Source organism: Canis lupus, chromosome 13 (genome assembly GCF_048164855.1).
Source record: "Canis lupus baileyi chromosome 13, mCanLup2.hap1, whole genome shotgun sequence".
Classification (NCBI taxonomy): domain Eukaryota; kingdom Metazoa; phylum Chordata; class Mammalia; order Carnivora; family Canidae; genus Canis; species Canis lupus.
Window position 1 is genome coordinate 3,191,886 of NC_132850.1, and position 23,159 is coordinate 3,215,044.

Genomic DNA, 23,159 nt, shown 5'->3' on the forward strand with positions numbered 1-23,159 from the left:
TTATCACCACTGATTGGTGCCCTTACAGAAACATAAAGCAGAGTTAGTGACAGAGGGCAGGGGTTCATATATATATATATATATTAGGTGAGTTGTTCAGGGAAGGCCTCTCAGCAACATCTGAGCAGAGAACTGGATGAAGTCCAGCAAGTCACGCACAGATCTGGGGCAAGAGCATCCCAAACACAGAGAAGAGCAAGTGCAAAGGCCCTGAAGTAGAAGTGTGCTTGCTATATCCAAGAAACATTAAGAAACCCAGGGATCCAGCAGAGGGAACAGGGGGAGTAGGATAAGAAGTTCCTCTGGAGAAGTAGTCTGGGACCAGTTCCTACACATGGGGCCTTGGTGAAGCACTGTGCTGGAGCCAACTCAGACGGGCTCTGGAGCACTCATTGTCCAGTGATGTCATACTGGAAGCTTGAAACTGGCCTTGGAGGGAGAAGGCACTCTACAATTAGCAAATGCTACAAATCAGGGCTCCCCACCCCTGAGAGCCCATTATTAAGCATTTACCAGCACACCACTGCCTGTAGGGTTGGTAAGGAATTTGTTCTGATTGGGATAAGAAGCCATGGGAGGGTTTCGAACTGGGGAATAATGCGGTCTCACAATCAATACAATCACTTAAGAGATTTTAATACAATCACTTAGAGAACAGACCGTTAGGGGTGTAAGAACAGAAGCAGGGAAGTAGATTAGGAAGCTATTGCAGCAGCCCATGTGAAAGGGGCTGGGAATTAGTGCAGAAAGATCACAGGAGAGGAGGCGGTTTTAATTCTGCCTCCTAATTCCTGGTCTTACCTCCCGTAACATCCTGGGTGGCCTCTTTCAATAGAGGGATTTCCACTGGCTGGTAGCAACCTATTTCCTGGAAAGATGGTGGGCTTTGCAAGCAGAGGACCTGGATTCAAATCCCAAATCCACTTCTTCATAGTATCCCTTGGGGAAAATTAATTTCTCTGAGTCACAGCGCCTTATGTGGAACACTGAGATAATACCTGACAGAGTGGCTGGTAGGGAGTGTGAAATTCCTGTTTATCCTTTCCCGGGGCACAGCACCCGGGGTCCCTCCCTCTGTAGACCCCCGGATCCCTCTGCTCCTTGAAGCCGGATCCCTCTGCTCCTTGAAGCCGTAATGGAAGCGCTGGTCACCCTGCTCCGGAGCAGCCTGCTGAGTTCTCCTGTTCCCAGGTGGGCCACCAGTGCCACCTAGTGTCCTATCTGCTTCCTGCAGGCCAGCCTTTTCCATAGGATTTCTCCAGAATCCATCAGCTCAAGGTTAAAGGCTCCTGTGCCAGACAGAGCCAACCCCATCGCCCCCTGATCATCCTAACATTCATTGTCTGACCTGACAAGCGAGCCTGAGGTCCCCCAATCCCTCCTTGCGTGTTGTGACTCTTGCCTCCATACCCTGAAGGGCAGGCCCTGCATCTTCAGAACCCTATTTCTGAACCCAGAAATAGTTCCTATTTCTTGAGCAATTACTTTGTGCCAAGCACTCTGCTTCGGTAATCAGATATTTATTCTTTATCTGGAGAAATTGAGGCTGAGATGTAAATCGAGTCCCTTAAGGTCCCTGGGTAAGCAACCGAGGTAAGATTTGATGCCAGGGCTTCTCTCTGCCAGTCCAAGGTTTGGGTTTGGTTTTCCCACAAAAGCATCCAGCACAAATTGGGCAACCAGAAGATGCTCAGGGGTCATTTTAGTTATTAGGCTCTTTGCAAGTAGTGAAGCAAAAGGAAGACCAAACGGGAGTCGGGAGACCCACGCTCAGGTTTAAAGTCTGCCCTGAAAAGCGTGCTGAAGGATGCCCCTCCTCCCATCCTTGGGCATGCCCCCCTCCATGGTCTTCACCATCCATGTGATTAAGGAAATGGGTTGGACTAGATGATCTGGAACCTCCCTCAAGTCCTGATATTCAACACCAGCAGAGTCAAGAGGGTTCTTGGTCCAGATGAATGTTCTGGGTGCTGAGGCCACTGCGTGTGTGAGACCGAGCTCCACCACCTGGTAGTCGTGAGGTCTTGGGCAGGTCGGGTACCCCAGCCTCTGTGCCCTTGTCTGTGGAGGGAGGACGATGAGGCCGCTCGCTCCCTCCCTTACAGGGTGCTAACTTATCTGTTAGGCCCTCTCAGACAGAGTAGGTGGTAAGTTCCTGTCCTTTTAACAAAATATGGATTCTACTTGCCACTTAATTCTTTTTGTCAAGCCATTGAGCCACATCCTGTACGAGTCTTGTGCAGCACAAACAACGTTTTCCGTTGTTCGATTCCTGCGAGCTCCAGCGCACGGTCACACCTGTAGCCCCAGATAAAGCAACACTAAAGGTCACACGATTGACATACAAGTGGCATCACTTGGATTACGACTTAAATAAAACCCGAAATGCCTAAGATAAAATGAGACCATTAATGGCCTAAGACCATTAAAGTACCCAAAATCTCATCCTTCTAGATAGCTCGGAAATCTGGAGGTCTGAGTCCTGAACAAGGCTACTCTGGACTTTGGTTTCCTCAAGAGGAAACTGAGGCAGGGTAGGGGGGACTAGCTGAACATTTATGAAGTCCCCTATTATGGGCAAGGTGCCATGAGAGGTCTCCATCTGGTGAAGTCAGAACGTAGCGTGTACTGACGAAGGGACAGAGAACCCCTGTCTTCTTGGGCTGGGTCATCATGTGACAGGAACCAGGGGCTGGGCAGTAGAATGGTGTGTCCACTCTACCCTCTTTTGGGGGATCTCCTTCTGAACAGGCAAGTGGGGAGGCTGGAGAGGCTGCTCTGTGATGGGACATATCTCTTCCCTTCTCAGAACCACAAGCCTCTGGTACAGCACTGCCCATAGAACTTACCGACATGATCACATTCAGTATCTGTGCTGTCCCATCTGGTGGCCACTAGCCACCAGGGCCTTTTGTGTATTTGAAACGTGGAACTGAATTTTAAATTAATTTAATGTTAATGATTTTAAATGTAAGTAGTGCCTTGGGCCTAGTGGCCACCATATTAGATAGAGCAGCTCTACAACACCCAATGCAGAGCAAACTCCTGCTTACAACCAGCCCCTCCTAGACCCCCTGACACAGCCCAAGTGGCCACACGGAGTGCCGTGTCCTTCACGCAGCAAGTAACGACCCCAAGTTTGTTTCACTACAGGTGTGTTCCTAGTGGTCTTTTGCTTTGTAAGTCATTTACAAAGACTTAAGTGTTGGGAGTTCAGCCCCCATGTTAGAGTAGTGGAGGGACACACACACACATACACACACACACACACCCCATGTGTGTATATCCAAATGCATATACATTATATATATCTTAAGCTTTTGTCTGAAGGATCTTCACCTCAAATCATACAGTGTGGGTGACTCACTATTTTGCTTATAAATGAAATTGGCTATTTGGTCCAACCAGGCTCTAGTAAAATCTGGAAAATAACCATCACAGGTAAGGGGAGAAACAGAGACAAGGAGAGAGACTTATGTTTATGGAAATCTTACCATGTGCCAGACTTTATCTTATTTAGTCCTTACGGCCATTCTGTGGGGGTAGGTACAGTGTTATTTCCTGCAGTTTACAGATAGGGAAACTGAGGCTTATAGAAGCTCGGTAAAGGGGATCCCTGGGTGGCGCAGCGGTTTAGCGCCTGCCTTTGGCCCAGGGCGCGATCCTGGAGACCCGGGATCGAATCCCACATCAGGCTCCCGGTGCATGGAGCCTGCTTCTCCCTCTGCCTGTGTCTCTGCCTCTCTCTCTCTCTCTCTCTCTCTCTGTGACTATCATAAATGAATAAAAATTAAATAAAAAAGAAGCAAGAATGCTGAATTTATAAAAAAAAAAAAAAAATAGAAGCTCGGTAAGTGTTTGGCCAGGGTTTGAAGCCCATGCTCCTTCCATCCAGCCTGTGAGCTCCTCTGCCCTCCTAAGGACGAAGGAATGAGCAGAACTGCGACCAGTCCGTGTCCCTGTCCCTGAGTGCCCTGGCACACCAGACCCCCTAAATCTGGCTTCTCTAAACCTACAGACCTGGGTAAGGCCTACTAATCAGAAATGAGTAAAGCATACTCTATCAGAGATCAGAAGCCCTTTGTGCATTCTCATTTTATAAGTGGGGAAACTGAGGCCCAGGGAAGTAAGTGCCCTCCCCTACCGGGGCTTCCTCCAACAGCTGCCAGAGCTGATTCCTACCAGCTTGCAAGGGGCCATGCCACATATCCTAACTCAGTGTTCAGCGATGTCCCTTTGGTAGCTTGCTACCAGCCGTGGTATGAGCATTTACACCATGGATATTGGCAAATGCTATAAATCAGAGTTTTTGCTTGTTTGTTTTTATTCCTTCTGAAGAGAGCCAGTTAAAACATTCACTAGCACAGCCCTGGCTTCCTCCCTCCCGTAAGGAAAAGGAATTGTGAACAGTAGCGGGGATGTGTTTGAGAACAGCTCCCACCAGAGTACAGGCAAACTGAACCTCAGCCTGGCGTGGCTGTGATTTTGTCACTAATAGCCATATGCTTGGTGATTTATTTGTGTCAGAATAATCCGAGGGTCTTGATGAAAATGTCTCCTGCGCCCCACTGAATCAGATGCTCTGCAGGTGGGGCTCTGGAATCTGCATTTCAATAGGTCTCCTCAGGTGAATTTTTCTTGGTTCCTGAGTTTGAGTATCACAGCTGTACATCCTCACTGCCATACTACACAGTGCTCAGACACAGAGGGCAGAGTTTAGGCCCACAAAAATATTCAATTCAGCCTCCATTCTTGAATGTTCACCATGTGTTAGCTGAGGGTGGATGAAAGTCTGCTTCTAGCTGCTTCCCCCTGTCTCTGAGGTGATGTAGAGAGTTCAGGGATACAGTGACACTAGAATTGGGCAAAATTCCACCTATGTCACCTCCCAGAGAGTTCCATGTAAGTTTGCCTACTGGAAAGTTCTAGTAGAATCTAGAAAACGTATAGCTGAGTTTCAATTGTCCAAATAATTTGAAGCAGAAGGATCAAGTTAGAGTCCTGGATATGGTCTCCCCTAGGTGTGTGATCTAAGGCAAGTCCCTTAACTTCTCTGGGGTTTAGCTGCCTTTAGCATCCTCCCCAGGGGTTTATAAGATTTAAATGAAATAACCCGGGGAAGGCAGACTCGTTTATACAATGCTAGACACGCGTTTATCTCCTTGGCGTCCTCTTCTTTGCGGGGTGGACCCTCCCCAGCTCTAGCACCATGGAACCGGCTCCCTCTCCAGGCTATGAGCACCTCAGAGAGGGCTCTGGGATTGCCTATCTCTGTGTGTGTCCCGCACATAATAAGTATTTCCTAAAGATCTGTGATTGAATATGAATGTATGGCGTACACGTGGATATAGACAGATAAAGCCTCCCACACATAGATGCACACAGATACTGGCATGGGATTACTCACAGAGAGGTGACATGAAATTGTAAATAGAGCACAGGGCTTGGGGGCAGGAGTTTCAAGTAGTAGGGTAGGAAGCTGAATCTACCGCCTACGTAATAAACTATCACAAAATTAGAGGCTTAAAACAACACACATTTATGATCTCACAGATTCTGTGGAGCAGGAATCCAGTGTAGCTTAATTGAGTCCTCTGCCTAGAGCCTCACAAATAGACAGCCAAGGAGTTAGCCAGGGCTCCGATGTCATCTGAGGCTCGACTAGGGAAGGGTCTGTTTCTGTACTCAGGGCAATTAACAGAATTCAGTTCCTTGCAGCCATAAGACTGAGCACTTCACTTTCTTGTTGGCAATGAGTCAGAGGCTGCCCTCAGCAACTAGAGTTGCTGCAACTCCTTGCCACATACGCCTCCCAACATAGGCATTCCATAGATGGCAGCTTGTTTCTTCAAAGCCAGCCAGGGACTTAGAGAGAGATGCCAGCAAGATGAGTCCTACAATTTTAAGTCATGTAACCGGGTAACCACTTATGTAATAATGCATATCCCGTCTAATCCATTGTGTCTGTTATATTCTTACCAGTTAGCAGCAAGTCCCAGATCCTGCCTATGCTCAAGTGGGCGGAATTGCACTAAGCCATGAATGCCAGCAGGTCTGTCCACCGCAGGAACTCAGATGAAACTCATGAAGGATCTTCCTTGTAAAGCTGGCAGACAGATCTGGGAGACAGTAGAGGTCTGAGGGATACCCTATAACCGTTTCACTTTCCACAGGAGAAAACGGAAGCCCAGAGAGACTGAGTCACCGGTAAGTGGATGGCAGAATCAGACTGGAATCTAGGACACCCCCCGCCCCCAATTTCCACTCTACTGCTTCTCTCCCCGCTTATTGTTAGGACTTTGGAGCCAACAGACAAACAAAAATTTAGGTGACACTTTGAAGATTCTAGCTCAGTGGATATTGGAATGTCTTGGAATACCTACAGGATAAATCCAAATTTTAGCATGACATTCAAGGCCCTTTGACTGTCTGGTCCAACCAAGCTTTCTTGTCTTAGCTTTTACTATCTCCCCCTGGTATGTTCCATCACAGAGAACTATGTGCACTTTCCCACCAGGAATGCCTTTCTCTTTCTATGCCTGGAAAATAAACAAAACAAAGCAACAAATAAACCCACTGATCCTTTGAGTCCCAGCTCAAATGCCACCATTTCACCGGGTGAAACCCTCCTTAATTCTTATAGGCAGAACTAATCACCCCCCCCCCCCCAATCTGCTGTCCTGGGATTTCGTTCAGTCTGCTGTATATACCTTTTCATATGTGTGATCGTTGCTTTTGAGTTCTGTTTCTCCTGTGAAACTAGGACCTTAGAGCAGGGTTATTAGAAAGATATGAAACTAATTTGGTTTAAACAAGTCTATCCTGCCAGCTGGCCTTGTCAAGAGACTACCACAGTCTCTTCTGCTGAGCTGAGACACCACCAAGGTTAATGAGAGTATTTATTTCAAAGTTGATGTCTCCAGAAGCTCACTGCAAGTCAAGGAAAGGCAAGCTAGATCCCCACCCAATTACATTCTCCTCAATAGTTCCCCTAGCCCTTTGCTCCCGCCAGTAAATCTTCACTGATTGATTGAATAGAATTGGACTGTCATTCAATAACCATAATTGATGTATACCAAAGGCCGGGCCTATTCTAAGAGTTGAGGTTACAGAGACAAGTAAGACAAGAAAAGGACATGAAAAAATCTAAAGCACATGGGCTTTAGAATCAAAAAGTTTGATTCAAAGCCAGACACCATTACTTATCAGTTCTATGACCTTGAACAAGTAATTTAACTTCTCTGACCTCAGATTCTGCAGCTAAATGGGGAATAACAGTGTACACTTCCTAAGCGCTGCAGTGTGGGTTACGTGAGAGGATATAGGCTCCTGGCCCATGGCAGGTGCTGTGTCCCTGCCCGACCCACGGAGAATCACTCGCCACGTGGTGATACTTACCCTCTGTGACAAGTGCTGTAACAGATCGGAAGTGCTGGGAGAGCAGAGTGAGTGGAGGGACTTGTTCTATTATACAGAAAAGGAGGAAGAGGGGCGCCTGGGTGGCTCAGTGGTTGAGCATCTGCCTTCAGCTTAGGTATTGATCCCGGGGTCCTGGGATCGAGTCCCACATCAGGCTCCCTGCATGAAGCCTGCTTCTCCCTCTGCCTGTGTCTCTGCCTCTCTCTGTGTGTCTCTCATGAATAAGTAAATAAAATCTTGAAGAAGAAGAAGAAGAAGAAGAAGAAGAAGAAGAAGAAGAAGAAGAAGAAGAAGAAGAAAGGAGTAGGAGGAGGAGGAGGAGGAGAGGAGGAAAGGCTTCAGACAGGATGAGCAGTAATGGCCAGAAGGACCTTCCAGGCAGAGGGAACAGCAAGCACAAAGCAGGTTGTCCTAACACCTAGTCTTCATTTTGTCTGCTTCCAGACATCCAGGGCGGCATCTAGGCCCTGATGTTAATAGAGACAAGACGGCATCTTCCATCTGTGACAGATGACTGACATTTTTATTTCTTTGTCACACTGGAGAAAGTGCCTTCTCTCTCAACCAGAAATATGAAATAATCCAATTTGCAGCTGAGTTAGTGCTGAGAATTGAAATGCACTGAATTCTAAAGTTTCTGATTCTAAGAAGAATGTCAAATGAGTCTCATTCCCAATCACACGTATGAGATACATCTTAAAATATGTTTTACAGAGTGTGATGCTATTAAATTGAGACATATTATGACCTGTGGGGGAGGTCGTTGCTGTGGGAGCTCTTAGAACCGTCTAACATTTTACATCTATAATTGCATGATTCTAATATCTATAACTCCCCGAATCCTAGAATGTTAGCGAGGGAGGACCCTGCAGAAGTTCAGCCTCCACATCTTCCCGATGGAGAAACTGAGGCCAAGGCATGGGGAATGAGCTGCTTAAGACCATACAGCAAAATCTGACACTGGAATGCAGGTCTGTAAACATCAAGTCTGGGCAGGGCTCTTTCTCCTCTATGATGGTTGCCTACTCCTGAGGGGCTGTTAAAAGTTTAGGGTGGGTCTTTTCAAATTGTATACTTCAGTATGTTTCGAAAAGGATTCATTTCCTTTAGGTCCAATTGGTCGTTTTTAACATGGTCAATACCAAAAGGTTTTTTCAGTCTCAAGCTCTTGACCATGCCTTTAGGACTCAGGCCCTGAAGGTGACAGGACTTACCAGTACAAAGGGATTTTAGAGGTGCATCTTGTTCAACTTCCCTTCCACCAGAGAAATAGCCTTCTTGAGCATATCCAGTAATGCTTTTACTTTTCCCAAGGGAATTTATCCCACTGGGTGGCCAGGAATCCACTTATCATTGAGCAGAGCTCTGTTTCTCCGTCCACTCCATCCATTAAGAGAAAGGGAAGGAAGGAAAGGGTGCTGACTTACTGAGCACCATTCAGGTACCAGGCATAGATGAGGGGCTTGGGTAGATGACCCCATTTGGTTCTTAACACGTCTCTCTAAAGCAGATGTGATCATCTCAATACGTGACTGGGGAAAAAAAAAACAGAAACAAAAGACAAACAGACTCATAGAGAGTTTAAATAATGTGCTCAAGTTCATTCACAATAAGTGGAAGATTCAAGCCCACATGTAACTCTTTGGAGTATCCTGTCTCCTCTGCTTTCTGTCTCTCTTCCATAAAGCCTTTCGGCCTGCCACACTACAGCATCCTTTCAAAATAAAAATCCCCTGCTTAAATGCCTTTGATGGCTCTTCAATACCCACTCGAGGTAAATAGTCCAAGCTCTTTACCTTAATATCCAAGGCCCTTGACAATCTGGTTCTTGCCGGACTTGCAGGCAAGTCTCTTCTCTCTACCCTGCCAGGGCATCTGAGGTTTGCCAATGAGGATGCCTTTCCGTCTGCACCTGCTGCCTGAACGCCCTTCCCTTCTTCCTCTGCCTAAAGCTCCACACAGATGTCACCTCCTTGGTGGGCCTTCCAGGCTCCCTGCAGAATTCATTTTTTTCTGCCTTCCCCCAGCACATCACACATGCCCGCTTTTGCACTGTTAGGTCCTGCATCGTCTAAGAAGACTCTTCAGAACAGGGATTGTATTTTACTTTGCTTTGCATTCTCAGTTTTTGACACTTAATAGTGAATACTATAAATATCTGTGGAATAGGACTGATGCTTAATCCTTTCCTGGATGTGAATCCATTACTCGAAGACCCCTCTGAGGTCTGTCTATGTCATTCTTTTCCTAGTGATTTCTTCACATCAGAGAGTCCTAGTTCCTCTAGCTGTTTCTTGCAAAGCCTGATTTCCAGGTTCTTAAGGCTCCTGGGTGACTCAGTCGGTGAAGTGGCTGCCTTCGGCTCAGGTCATGATTTCGGGGTCCTGGGATCGGGCTCCCCGCTCAGTGGGGTGTCTGCTTCTCCCTCTCCATCTGCCCCTCCTCCTGCTCCTGCTCTTTCTCTCTCTCTCTCTCTCTCTCTTTTTTTTTCTCTCTCTCTCTCTCCCTCTCAAATAAATAAATTCTTAAAAAAAGTCTGATTTCCAGAGTCTTATCATCTTGGTCATTTTCTTCTGGGTGACAATTTGTCAATATCCTTCTTTTAAAATATGATGTTTAGGACAAACAGGAGCTTAGATAAAATCTGGCTACAGCAGAACAAAGTAAGAGGATTCCTACTGTTTGATTCAGAGGTTACATTTCTTTAACCATTTCTGTTTGCCAGGCATCTCTGCCTATCTTATCTTCTTTCACTCATGCAATAATCTGGCAAGGCAGGTGCTATTTTTCCTGCCTTATAGATGAGGATATTAGCCATCTGGTAAGGTACTTTGAGAGCAAGTTAACTTAGAAGTCACATGCCCAGAGCACAAAGTGAACTTGTGGCCAACTGATAGGTTGAGCTCATTTTGACGTCAACTGCTGTCAAGTCATTTTTTTTCCTGTTAGCAGCTAGTGACAGGCTTAAGAGTAACTGAGGACAAACAGGATCCATGCCTTTAGAAGAGTGTGGAACCCCAGCACAGAGAAAAGGCAGGTTGGATTAATGACCAACTTCCTAACAATAACAGCCTTTATCTAGGACCTCAGAGAGAGTCTGGAATTTCTCAGCCACATAGCTTCCTGGAACTATTTTTATTTGGTATTTTACAGAAGGAAAAGGAGCAGAAGTGTCTTAATAAACAGTGAGATTTGGGTTCAGCACTCCTCTGCAAAGCCCTCAGACCATCAGAATCTGAGCAGCCAGTCCCAGGGTGGGGGTGGGTGGGTAGGGCCGGGGACTGTGAGTTATAGAGTAGGCAATGAGGAAGCTGCCCCTCTGGTCTATGGCCTGGGCCTGCGAGGACCCTACGCACACATCATTCCATAAATATCTACAGAGCATCATTCTGTTCTAGGTATGGTGTGAGGTGCTGGGCGTGTAATAAAGAATGCAGAGTCAGTTCCAACCTTCTGGAGCTTATCATCAGCTGGAAGACAGGTGCAGAAGCAAAGGATATGCACATGACCTAGTGATATAATGATGAAAGGATGTGCACAGGTTACTAGGAGAGCAAGAGGAGGGGTATTTATTTATTTATTATTTTTAAATACTTTATTTATTTATTCATGAGACACACAGAGAAAGGCAGAGACACGGGCAGAGGGAGAAGCAGGCTCCATGCAGGGAGCCCAACGTGGGACTCAATCCCGGGACTCCAGGATCACGCCCTGGGCCAAAGGCAGGCGCTAAACCACTGAGCCACCCAGGGATCCCCAAGAGGAGGGGTATTTAACCTATCCTGGGCAAGGGTGGAAGACAAGGGATCAGGAGAAACTTTAGCTTCATGGATGAGCATAAGTTAACCTGGGGAGGAAGAGACAGAAGAAAGAAGAAGTTCCAGATATGAGCAGAGCCTCAGAGGCATAAAGTTCCCAGAGTGTGGAAAAAAAATTACAGGCAGCTCGGTGTTTAATTACACTTCAAGAGGCCGAGGAAGTAGACAGGATTATCAAGTGCGTGTGGCGTGTTAGGCACTGTGATAGAACACTCACATGCAAAACACATTATTTCAGATCATCAACTCAACTGTGTGACTTTGAGGGAGTGGCTGCACTTTTCTGGGCCTCATGAGTAAAATGAGGACTAGATGGATTCCAAGGTCCCACCTAATCTCAGCTCTGGCCTAACCGAGGGGAAGGCATTCTACTCTGTGGTCTGTCTACCATGTTTACAGAAATGCTAGTCAGGTTGATGGAGCATCATGGTCCCATTTCCCCAAGTTACAGGCCAAGTATTCAAGAGGAAGTAAATTCTATTAGACTTGAACATGTTTACCAAGCTTCTAATGTGTGCAGGATTCAGGAGAGAAACACACACACACACATACACACACACACACACACACCCCAGATTAAAATCTCTATCTGGCAGGGTGGGCGATGATAAATGCCATTGACAAGGGTAGGATGGTGAGTTGTGGGGAGCTCAGGGTTGGGAGAGATCAGAGCCAGCTTGAAAGGCTGGAGCAGGGCTTCCTGGAGGAGGAGGCATTTGTGATGGGCACAGGGTGCACAAAATGTCAAGGAAGATGCTGAGCAGAGGCAGCCCAGGCGAAGGAAGCAGCAAGAGCCTGCAAACCAATCAAAAACTGTCCTGCTCCCCCCACCTGCGGCCCCACTCCCCCCTGCACGTCCTCTGCTCACCCCACACTGCCCATTCTCAGGATTCTTAGCTGACAGTTGAGACTCTCCAGAGCTGAGCCTCATTCTCTGTCCAGCCTACTGACCCACGTTGCTCCTACGTGGACCCTCTGCTCCAGCCACACACAGCTCCTCGCCATTTCTTACATGCTCCCTCACTTTTCTGTCCCTATCTCACTCTATCTTCTCCAGACAATGCTTCATTCCCCTAACACTCCCTCTTCTGCCCCTAACTTTCCTACCCGTCATTCAAGGTTCACCAAAACTACCACCTTCTCTATAAAACCCTCCCTGAATCTCTTCCAAACACCGTAACATTCTGACTGCATTTCGAGCTTCCTGCCTTGGGGCACCTGGGTGGCTCGGTCGGTTAAGCGTCTGCCTTCAGCTCAGGCCATAGTCCCCGGGTCCCCGGATGGAGCCCACATCCCCTGCATCAGGCTCCCTGCTCAGCTGGGAGCATGCTTCTCCCTCTGCCCCTCCCTCCTGCTCCTCCTCTCTCTCTATCACACTATAAATAAATAAATAAATAAATAAATAAATAAATAAATAAATAAATAAATAAAAAAAATAACTTTTGGCCTTGTATAGTAATACTTTTCCTCACAAGACTGTAAGCTCCGTGAGCAGAATGCCATGCTATGTGGGTGTCTCTCCCAAGGGTCTTGCACAGGGGCACTCAGTAACAGATGGTCAGCTGCCCGGCAAACACACAGGCTGTAAGTGAAGTGCCTCTGGGTAAACAAACCAGCCCTTGGACCTTCATCTAAGGAGAACGGGACTTCTTTCATCGCTGGCCATCTAGCATCCTCGTCCTGAACCCAGGGGAGGCATGGAGCTCACCTCTGGCTCCTGCAGCTCACTCTGTTCTCCTATCTTCATAATCGCTTCTAGGAGGTTCAGGGCTCCTGGTGAACCTGATCAGAAAATTTCCAACTGCTCCTCTGATGCCAGACTTAGTATACAGATGAGAGCTGTTGACATAATGATCTTAGGCAGCCTTGACGCAGAAAGGAGTCACTAAAGGCCGACAACCAGAGGAAGGTGTGAAAGGGCGAACATCCATATCAAGGTGGAGGCCAAGAGCCTGCTATGTCTCAGGGCCGCCCCCACTCCCCAGCCCCCTCCACCCCACTTGTCTTAAGCTCCAGAAGCCATCTTTTCCTTTTCCTTCACCACTTCTCCCTTGGGGATCACTGCCACCCAAAAGTGAAAATAAAATGTTGGACTATAAAACTACTGTTTCCTTGGTTGTCAGCCCCCAAATAAACACTTTCTTGCTGTCCCTTATGGACAGCTCTGCCAAGTTTAGTCCTTAATGCTATGTATAAAACAGCAGGCCTGGGGGTTGCTAGCATTCTTTCTTGGGGAAAAAAAAAAAAAAAAAGAAAAAAATTTCCCCCTATTTTCCTCCCTCTCTGCTGCCTCAGCACTTCTGGGCTTCTGCCCCTCTTGCAATCCTTCCCAAGGGTCTGGTCTGCTCACAGCCCAAATCCACTCTCCATCGCCTCTTGGTTTTAATAACTATGTCTCCTTTTTAGAAATTCGTACATTAAACAAGGAAATCTATGATGCGCTGTGCCCTGGGATACGAAAGGGAATAAATGGGAAGCGCTCCCCTATGGACTAAGCCACTACAATATGACACACTTCATGCAGACATATTTACCAAGTGACAGCACAGAGGAGGGAGCAAGGAATTCTTCCTGAGGAGTGTCAGAGACGTTTTGACCTGGGGACAGAATAGAAGCCAGAATCCAAAAGACAGTATCTACCCTTTTCTATTTCCTTAGCAAACACAGAGGCATAGCTCCAGAAGAAGCCTCATCTGAGACATTGGAGCTGCAGGTGTGAACAAGGTTCCCGATCCCAAGAGACTTTCAGCCCGGAAAAGGAGTTTAAAAATGTACCCTAATAATGGCAAGACAGCACATATCATGCCACGGAGTTTCAGAAGAAAGCACCAGGGGAGTTCATAGAGACCGTTAAAGAGAATGCTTCTCCCTGGGTGTCGTAGGCAGAATTTTTTTAAAAAGATCTTATTTATTTATTCACGAGAGATACGGAGAGAGAAGCAGAGACACAGGCAGAGGGAGAAGTTGGCTCCATGCAGGGAGCCCGACGTGGGACTTGATCCTGGGACCCCAGGATCATGACCTGAGCTGAAGGCAGACACTCAACCATGGAGCCCCCCAGGTGTCCCTAGTAGGCAGACTTCTAAGAAGGTCTCCAAGATTCCTGGCCCCTAGTCTGTGCACCTTGCATAATCCCCAAGACAGCATATATGATGTTTTACTCTCCAGATTAGGTGTACGTGCTGTGGCATTGTTGGCCTCTACTAGAGGAATTACCGGGCTTCACCTGACCTTATTACAAGTTTTGTAAAAGCTCAGAGCTTTCTCTGACTGTTGAAGTAGGGAAAACCAGAGAGATACAAAGAGTGAGCAGGATTTGATGTGAGAGAGTCTCTGTCGATGAGATGGAAAGGGGGCCATGTGCTAAGGACCTGAAAGTCCTCAACTGCCAGCCAGCAAGGCAGTGGGGATCTCAGTTCTATAACCATAAAGAAATGAATTCGGTCAAGAGGCAGAAGGAGCTTGGAGTGGACATTTTCCTAGTCAAGTCTCCAGATAAGAAGGTAGCTGGTCAACACTAACTTTAGCTATATGATATCTGAGCCGAGAACTCAGCCATGCCTCACCAGACTTCAGAACTACAGAACTGTGAGCTGCTCAATGGTGGTGTTTTAAACTGCTAAATTTGTGGGGCACCTGGGTAGCTCAGTGATTGAGTGTCTGCGTTTGGCTCAGGTCATGGTCCAGGGGTCCTAGGATCAAGCCCTGTGTGGGGCTTCCCACAGGGAGCCTGCTTCTCCCTTTGCCTGTGTTTCTGCCCCTGTGTCTCTCATGAATAAATAAATAAAATCTTAAAATAAATAAACTGCTAAATTTGTGGTAATTTGTTATGAAGCAATAAGCACTTAACAACATTGTCTTCTTGTTGGCTGTTTATATACCAGTTTCCCCAACTGTGTGCTCCTTGGATCCAGGCCACATCTAATTATCCTCATAACCTTAGGCTACTAGTAAGACAGGTACTCCCTGAAATTCCATCAAATGAATGTTTAAAGGCGACTCGAGGATGCAGATGAGGACCTGGATGCAGATCAAGATCTGAGACACTCTGCCCACTCCCTCCTCCCAAAAGCGGGGAGACTGACGCTGGGCCCAACGCTCAGACAAAAGGAGGAGGCCCCCATTCTCTCCAGTGCTCCAAGGCCTATTCTACAGACAAACCAAGTAACTCGGCCTTAGCTATCCCAGCTGCAGCCCCAAACTTGGCTTTGGTGGACTTGTTTTCAAGGAGCACTGTTCACAGAGGCATTGTTAATCAGGAGTCCCTGTGTGACCTGAGAGTTACCATGTTCTTTTTTTTTTTTTTTTTTTTAAGATTTTATTTATTTATTCATGAGAGACACACAGAGAGAGGCAGAGACACAGGCAGAGGGAGAAGCAGGCTCCACGCAGGAAGCCTGACGTGGGGGACTCGATCATGACTCCAAGATCACACCCTGGGCTGAAGGCAGGTGCTAAACTGCTGAGCCACCCAAGTGTCCCGCCATGTTCTAAATAATACCCACACCCATCTCAGCGGGGCTCTTGGGATTTCTATTTCTCGGGAGATCTCAGCTATAGGTGAAAGCCAAATAGATTTTCAATCAGCCAAAATAAAAGTAAATAAGCCCTTGAATCTCATCTATTCATTTCTTATGAAACATTATTATTCATATTAAAAAAATAACACAGTGAACACTTGTGCACCCTCCACCTTGCTTGAAAATAGTTAAAATTCACTGTGCACTCTCCCTGATAGCATTTCCACCCTCAGCCCTCTAGAGATAACCACTCCCCTGAACTTACAGTTTCCATGTTTGTCTTTATGTTTTCCTACATGTGTATGTGTGTCCCTAAACAAAACTACACTTGATCTTAGCCAAAATTGGCCGAGAAGCGATCCCTAAACAAAACTGATAATGCTTCGCTTATTTTTAAACTTTATATAAGTGGCAACATGCTGCTTATTCCTTTTTGGTTGAATGCTACTTCTAAGATATTTTCATATTATTACATGTGGCTCTAGATTGGGGTTTGGCAAATTTTTCTATATATGGCCACAGAGTCAATATGTTAGGCTTTGTAGATCATAAGGCCTATGGTAGCACAAAAAACAGCCATAGATAACCTGACTGGGTTCTAATAGACCTTTATTTTCATATAAGTTTCACATGTCATGAATATTCTTCTACTGATTTTTTCAACCATTAAAGAAGGTAAATGTTCTTACCTTCTGGGCCATATATAAACAGGAGTCAGGCCAGATTTGGCCCAAAGACCCATGATTTTCAATCCTGCTTAAAAAAAAAAAAAGATTTATTTATTTATTCATGAGAGACACAGAGAGAGGAAAGCAGAGACACAGGCAGAGGGAGAAGCAAGGTCCACACAGGAAGCCCGACGTGGGACTCGATCCCGGATTCTGAGATTATGCCCTGAGCCGTAGGCAGACGCCCAACCACTAAGCCACCCAGGTGTCCCAGCCACCCAGGCGTCCCTCAATCCTGCTTTAAATCATTCATTCTTATTGCTATGGAATAGTCTGCCTTTAAAAAAGTTACTAAATATTTAGAGGGTCAAGAAATTTAGTAGGCACTGTTTTAGATCAGACACTGGTCCTGCTCTTAAGAAATTCACTATGTAAGAGGGCAAGATAAAACATGCTAACTGATAATGAGGTAGAAAAGGTTAAAGACCCTAATAGATGTTTGAATGGCCTGCCACGGGCACTAACAGGAGTGGAGGTGGGAAAAGTCCTTTCATTTTAGTCCAGTGATTGAGAAAATGGGCTGTAGAGGTTCCTATTCTGACTCTACCCAGGCTGCCTGGGTTCCTATTCTGACTCCACCATTTACTAGCTATGTGACCTTGGACAAGTTACTTTCCCTTCTTGTGCCTTGGTTTTCTCATCTGTAAAATGCAGGTCATAGTCATGCTTACTAACTAGGTTTGTTATGAAAATTAAATTGTCACAAGAATTAATTAAGATAGTACATGTAAAGCATGTAGAAAAGTACCTGATTCAAAGTAAGCATTACATAAAATGTTGGTTTTTATTATTCAAACTGGAAGATCAGGGAAGGCTTTGTGGAGGCAGTATGAAATCAGAGTTTTCAAAGATGGGTAGAATCAGGACATATAAGAAATAAGAGAGAAAGGCATTCTAGAAGACAGAGCAGTTCCTGGAAAAGCCCAGAGTCGCAAAGGACAAATGTAGAAAAGTACAAGTGAGCCAAGTAAAGCAGAATGGAGAGAAATGAATTTAGAAAGGAAAGTTATGGCCAGATCATGGAGAGCCTTGAGTTCAAGGCTAAGGCATTGGACTTTGTCCTATAGGTACTGAGGACTTACGGAGTTTTAGAAACTGGGGACTGGCATGAAGCTTGTAGGAGGTAAGTTTGGGAGAAGAGTCTGAATTAGGTTACAATTCCTAACCTAATTGGAATTTAGTCCATGGAATGGAGCCTCCACTAGGGAAAAGGCAGGGTGCTTTGGAAATGGATTGGATGCGGAGGACAGACAACAGGGAAGCATTTTAAAAAGCACTATCATGGCATTAAGACTGACTGACCGGGAGGATGGCAGTGCCATTGTCTGAAACGGGGGAACACAACTAGAAAGAGAAGGTTTAGGATGGAGAGTCATGATTTTTTTTTTTTTTTAACCCATGAAGTTTAAGGACTCTGGATGGAATTGTCTAATGGAACTGAGCTAAGAACAAAAAAGGTTGGGGTGGGGGCTGGTGACCTAGATGACATGCTCTGAGTTACTCTTTCCAACAACTTGATGTGACAGGTACATGATTATCCCCCTTCTATCCTAGAGAGGAAGAAACTGAAACCAGAGAAGTTAAGGCTAACCAACCCCACAGCTCATAATCAACCACCCCACTCTACTGCCACTGCAGCTGGCTTTCACAGGGCTTCACCCTAGGACAGTCCCTCAGACCCTTATTCAGAGATTATTTGATGCTCTGGGGAGCTTGGACTATTTACCTTCTTGGCTTTAGCAAATTAGAAGCAGGTAGGAAGGGGATGGGCATAATGACCATTATGCCCATAAGATAAGTGGCAGCTAACAACCTGAAACTTTAAGAAGCCATCATGAGAACCCCAAAGCATAGCATTCTGGGGTATTTGTTAAAGTGGAATATAATCCTTCACTCTCCAACAGCTCAAGAGGATTTCTTTGTAAAAAAAGTGCGATATTGCTACCAGAACATATAACAAATCAAGAAAATAATGAATCTATTTCTGCATACTTAGTATGGCTAGGAAGTTCCTAATACACCTTTAAAAAATTTTCATCTGGTATGGATTTTTTTTTTTTTTTAATGTTAAAGGAATAGACTCTCAGCACTGTGGGGGAACTTCTCTTCAAAAGCAGCTTTCCAGACAGCAGAGCTTTTAATTCAGTTGTTTCCCCCCTCACTACCTAAAGAGCTCTAGAGGTTTGTGGAGGATAGCCTGGGCTGTGGAGCTTTAGAGGACCCTTTGCCAGGACTCCCAGGCCTACTCAGGCTGTCTTCAGCAATTTCTTCCCTTCCTCTCATCCACCTCCCTGACAACTTGCTTCTCAAGAAAACAGGCAATAAGAAGGAAGGTGTACTGGGGTCAGAAGGAGTAGCATTCACAGAAAACATGAGCAAAATCCTCAGTACATGGGGCCCAGTGGAAATAAAGGAATAAGACACTTGCCCTGGTGCTGACCTGTCAGAGGATGAGGCTACACCAAATTAGGAATAAAAAGACTGATGCCATCCAGTGTCCTAGCACTGTTGCTTCTCAGCCCTGCACTTTCCTTTCTCTATCCTTCTGCCTGGTATGCAGGTGCCTTGGGAACATATCCCTCAAGCCCTGGCTTGGGTCTTGAAAGCTCTTTCTGAAGAAGCTTTCAGAAAGAAAGCTGATTAAGTTACTCCCCCATTTAACACTTCAGTAGCTTCTTAATGCTCCAGCAGGGGCATTCAGAAATCTTTTGGTCTCCAGACCCCTTTCCACGCTGTAAAAATTATTGAGGATTTTGAGGGGCTTTTTTTGTTTTTATGCAGTTTGTTCCTTCTGTCAAGATTAACCACATTAGCAATTAAAACTGAGAAATTTCTAAATTTTAATTTATTTAAAAATTACAGTAATAAACTCATTACATGTTAACATAAACACATTTTTAATGAAAAAGAAATCTACATTTTCTATAACAAAATATTAATGGGAAGAGTGGCGTCTTACATTTGTGCCAATTTCTTTAACGACTGGCTTAAAAGAAGACAGCTGGATCCTAAAATCTGTTTCTGCATTTAAGTTGTTGCAATACCGTATGTCCTATATTCTTTTTTTTTTTTTTAAAGATTCTTATTTATTTATTCATGAGAGACACAGAGAGAGGGGGGCAGAGACACAGGAGGAGGGAGAAGCAGGCTCCATGCACCGGGAGCCCGACATGGGACTCGATCCTGGTACTCCAGGATCACGCCCTGGGCCAAAGGCAGATGCTCAACCGCTGAGCCACCCAGGCTTCCCAGTATGTCCTATGTTGTATGGAAAACTTCACTGTACACTCGTGGGAGAATGGGTGAAAAAAGGAAAGAAAGAAAGAAAGAAAGAAAGAAAAGAAGAAAGAAAGAAAGAAAGAAAGAAAGAAAGAAAGAAAGAAAGAAAGAAAGAAAGAAAGAAAGAAAGAAAGAAAGAAAGAAAGAAAACCACATTTAGCATTATTCTGAAAATAATTCGGAGCTCAGTGACCCCGGGAAGGATCCGAGGGAGATCCAGGGGTCGCGGGGGACCACGCGATGAAAACCACTGGCCTACAGGGTGACTTCTAAGGTAGACAGACAAGGACATCCAAGGTCCTTCTGGACCCCCTAAACGCCTCCTCCCGGGTTCTGGCTTCCTTCAGCCGCATCACCACCCACCCGGTCCATAGGTCTCCACACTCCTGCCACGCCGCTCCCACCAGCCAGCCACACGGCGTCACGTCTTTACGCCTTTGCATCCATCCTTCTCTCTCTGCCCCCAAATCAGCCCCCACCCCCACCCCCACCCCCACCCCGCAGGCTCCGCTAAGAGCCAACTTGACCGTGTCGGGCTCTCGGGCCTCCTTGGACCCCCGCGGAGCCGACCGCTCCCTGCGGGCGGAGCGTACGCAGGCGTCGAGGTCAGACAGGCGGCGGTCAGTCTTCCCCCCTCAGTCGTTCACTCGCCGGCGGACCCCGGGCCAGCGGTGTCCCCCTGTGCGTGGGGCCATCCGGGGCGCATGGGGGCGCATGGGGGCGGATGGGGGCGGATGGGGGCGGAGGAGGCGGGGAGCGCGGCGGGGAGCGCGGCGGGGCGCCAGCGGGCGCCGGAACCACGACCCTGGGGGCCCACGCGCGCCCGCGGAGCCCTGCGGGGGCGGCGGGGCCTGCGCTGACCGAGTACAGCACGGTCACGTGACACGCGGCCCCCGGCGGGCGAGGAGCGAGGTCACTGGCTCAAGGTCATCCATCACCCGGCGGGTCAGCGGCGGGGCGGGGACCCGAGCCCCGTCAGTCGGGCTGCGGGGCCGAGACCTGAACGCTCGTGGCCCGGCCGCCTCGCCCCCGGCGGGACTCGAACCTGAGCCCTGCGCCCTCTGCCGGCCTCAGTTTACCCGCCCGGGTCGGGCCCCCGGGGGGAGGGCCGGGCCGCTCGGTGGCGCCCTCGCCGCCCCGCCCCCCGCGCGCGGGCCCAACGGCCGAGGCGCGCGCCACCCCGCGGCGGGAGGGAGGGGCGGGGCCCGGGAGCCGCCGCCGCCGCCGCCGCCGCCGCCGCCGCCGTCGCCGCCGCGGTCGAGCCCCCCGCCGCCCGCCCGCGCCCGCCCGCCGGCCCCGGAGCCGCCCCCGCCCGGCCGCCCGCCCGCCCCTCCGCGCGTCCGCTCGGGCTCCCTGCGCAGCGGAAACATGGCGGCGGGAAGGGAGTGAGCCGCCCCGCGCCGCCGCTGCGCCCGCAGGTAAGCGTCTCGGCCGCCGCCTCCGCTCCCCGGCGGGCGCGCGCCCTGAGGGGCCTGGGCCGGCGGGCGCCGCCCGGGGCGAGGAGGCGGCGACGGGCCCCGCGGGCCTCCGCCTCCGCCCCCGCCCTGAGGGCCCGCCGGCCGGCCGCTGCCTGTCGGGCCGGGGGCCTGGCTGCGCTCGGAGCGCGGCCCTCGGCAGCCGCCCCCGCCCCCGCCCCCGCCCCCGCCCCCTGCCCCGGCGGCCGCGGCGCCTCAGCGGCCCTGACGCGGGGGGCGCGTGCGGAGGGGTCGCGGCGGGTCCCCGTCCGAGCGGCTGTCGGTCGGTCGGTCGGTCCGTCGCTCCGCTCGGGCGCCGAGGGCTGCCGGGGGGTCGCGGGCGGCGGGGCCGGAAACGGGCGGGGAGAGCAGGTGTGGAGCCGCGGAGCGCCGGCCCGAGGGCCCCGGGAGGGGCTGGGGGGGCGCGGGGTGAGCCCCAGAACAGCCCCTGACGGGGAGGGGCGCTCCCGCCGCGTCCCGAGGCCTCGGGGAAACACCCCCCAAAACACCCTCCCCGTTTGACGAACCCGTCCGAACACCTCGTCCAGGGATGGGAAAGCCGTTCTGTCCCAGAAATCCGGTTCCGGTTGAGGGAAACCGCGGTCCCACGTTCTAAGCGGTTCTTCTCCCTCATGGGCAGCTGTGAGGTGTCTGAGGTAGGGATCCCGTCCCCGGAGTCGTGTCTTCTCTTCAGCTAATTCCAGTTCCTTCGGGTGTTTTTAACGCGGTTTACTCCGGTCTCTCCTCTGAAGGAGCTTGCCCGCGTCCGCCTCGAAGGAGGGCTTCTCGCTGTGTGAGGAGACAAAACCTACAAGTTTCCCCAAGAAGTTCCTTGGTCCCACGGATTGACCTGCTTAAATAAAAAATAATAATAAAAAAGTATTCCCTTCCTCATTTCTTTTCTATCTTTCTTTAAAAGATTTTACCATTTGTTCATGAGAGACACGCAGAGGCAGAGACGCAGGCTCCACGCAGGGAGCCCGACGTGGGACTCGATCCCGATCCTGGGTCTCCAGGGTCACTCCCTGGGCTGAAGGCGGCGCTAAACCGTCGAACCACCCGGGCTGCCCCCCTCCCCGCCCCCCCTTCCTCATTTCTGTGCTGTAGTTTGAACTTAAAAAAAAAAAAAAAAAAAAAAAAAAGACCAGTGCTGTGTTCAAACGAACTAAAAAGAGATCTTGTTTTAGGAAGCTATTTGGGTTTCCCCCCTCATTAAAAATAAAAACAAACAACTGTGTCAACACTTTATCGAGAGAGCCGATGTGTATCAAAGTGTGGCAGACAGTGCAGCGCGCAAATAGGAGAGCTGATTATTTTTACCCTGAAAAAGGATTGAGACCTAGTTTGGGGCCAGACTGCAGTTCAATATTTAGTTGGAGAGGGGAATGCTTATTACATCGAACTCTTTGCTCTGTTTCTAACTGCCAGCAGAAGGCCCAAAATTACTATGAAAAAGAACATTTTCTGTTGCTCATTTACCAGCATTATTTTTTTCTTGCTTTTTCATCACTCAGCCTTGGTATGTGAGGGTTAAATTTTTAAAAAGTGCCTTTTACCAGCGTCCTAACGTCCAACCCTAAGCAGCCCTGCAGGTTAGTAATTTTTAAAGTCCAGCAGAGATGTGATGGCCGTGTAGATAAAATGCCAAACTTGTGTCTGGGGACCCTGTTCAAATTCTAAGCAAACTTTCACTGTTTTTATGATGTAGGCAAGCACGTACCAGCAGTCAGAATTGGCTCTTTATCTTTGTTTTTATGTCTTTATTTTTTAAATTGGTCAGTGGTTTTGAAGTTTGTAGCACACGTCAGGTTTTGATTTCTGGTTTGTTTGTGCAAATGCTATTTCCTTTTACGTCACTTGGGTAAATTTTGTATAGAACCATTCTGTACAGAGCCATACAGGCTCAGGAAAGGCTCTGGTTCCTTCCCTTCACAGAACTTG

The 23,159-nt window shown here is 48.2% G+C and overlaps 1 protein-coding gene and 1 long non-coding RNA gene across 10 annotated transcripts in view; one reads left to right on the forward strand and one right to left on the reverse strand.

Annotated features, from left to right (window-relative positions):
* Positions 1-20,872, reverse strand: part of LOC140602345 (uncharacterized) — a 32,347-nt gene extending 11,475 nt beyond the window's left edge. Inside the window, exons 1-2 of one of the 3 annotated variants that reach the window (XR_012005292.1) lie at positions 20,292-20,872; positions 16,447-16,510 (exon numbers count right to left, since the gene is read on the reverse strand). This is a non-coding gene — a long non-coding RNA (uncharacterized lncRNA). Of the gene's footprint in view, positions 1-801; positions 7,669-16,446; positions 16,511-20,291 lie in introns of those variants that run through there. The other 2 variants (XR_012005291.1, XR_012005290.1) reach the window with 2 other exon arrangements.
* Positions 20,873-21,062: 190 nt separating this feature from the next.
* Positions 21,063-23,159, forward strand: part of SCMH1 (Scm polycomb group protein homolog 1) — a 177,539-nt gene continuing 175,442 nt past the window's right edge. For 2 of the 7 annotated variants that reach the window (XM_072771669.1, XM_072771684.1), the window contains exon 1: positions 21,118-21,182. The gene's annotated coding sequence lies outside the window, so the exon portion shown is untranslated. Of the gene's footprint in view, positions 21,183-23,159 lie in introns of all 7 variants that reach the window. The other 5 variants (XM_072771672.1, XM_072771673.1, XM_072771679.1 and 2 more) reach the window with 5 other exon arrangements.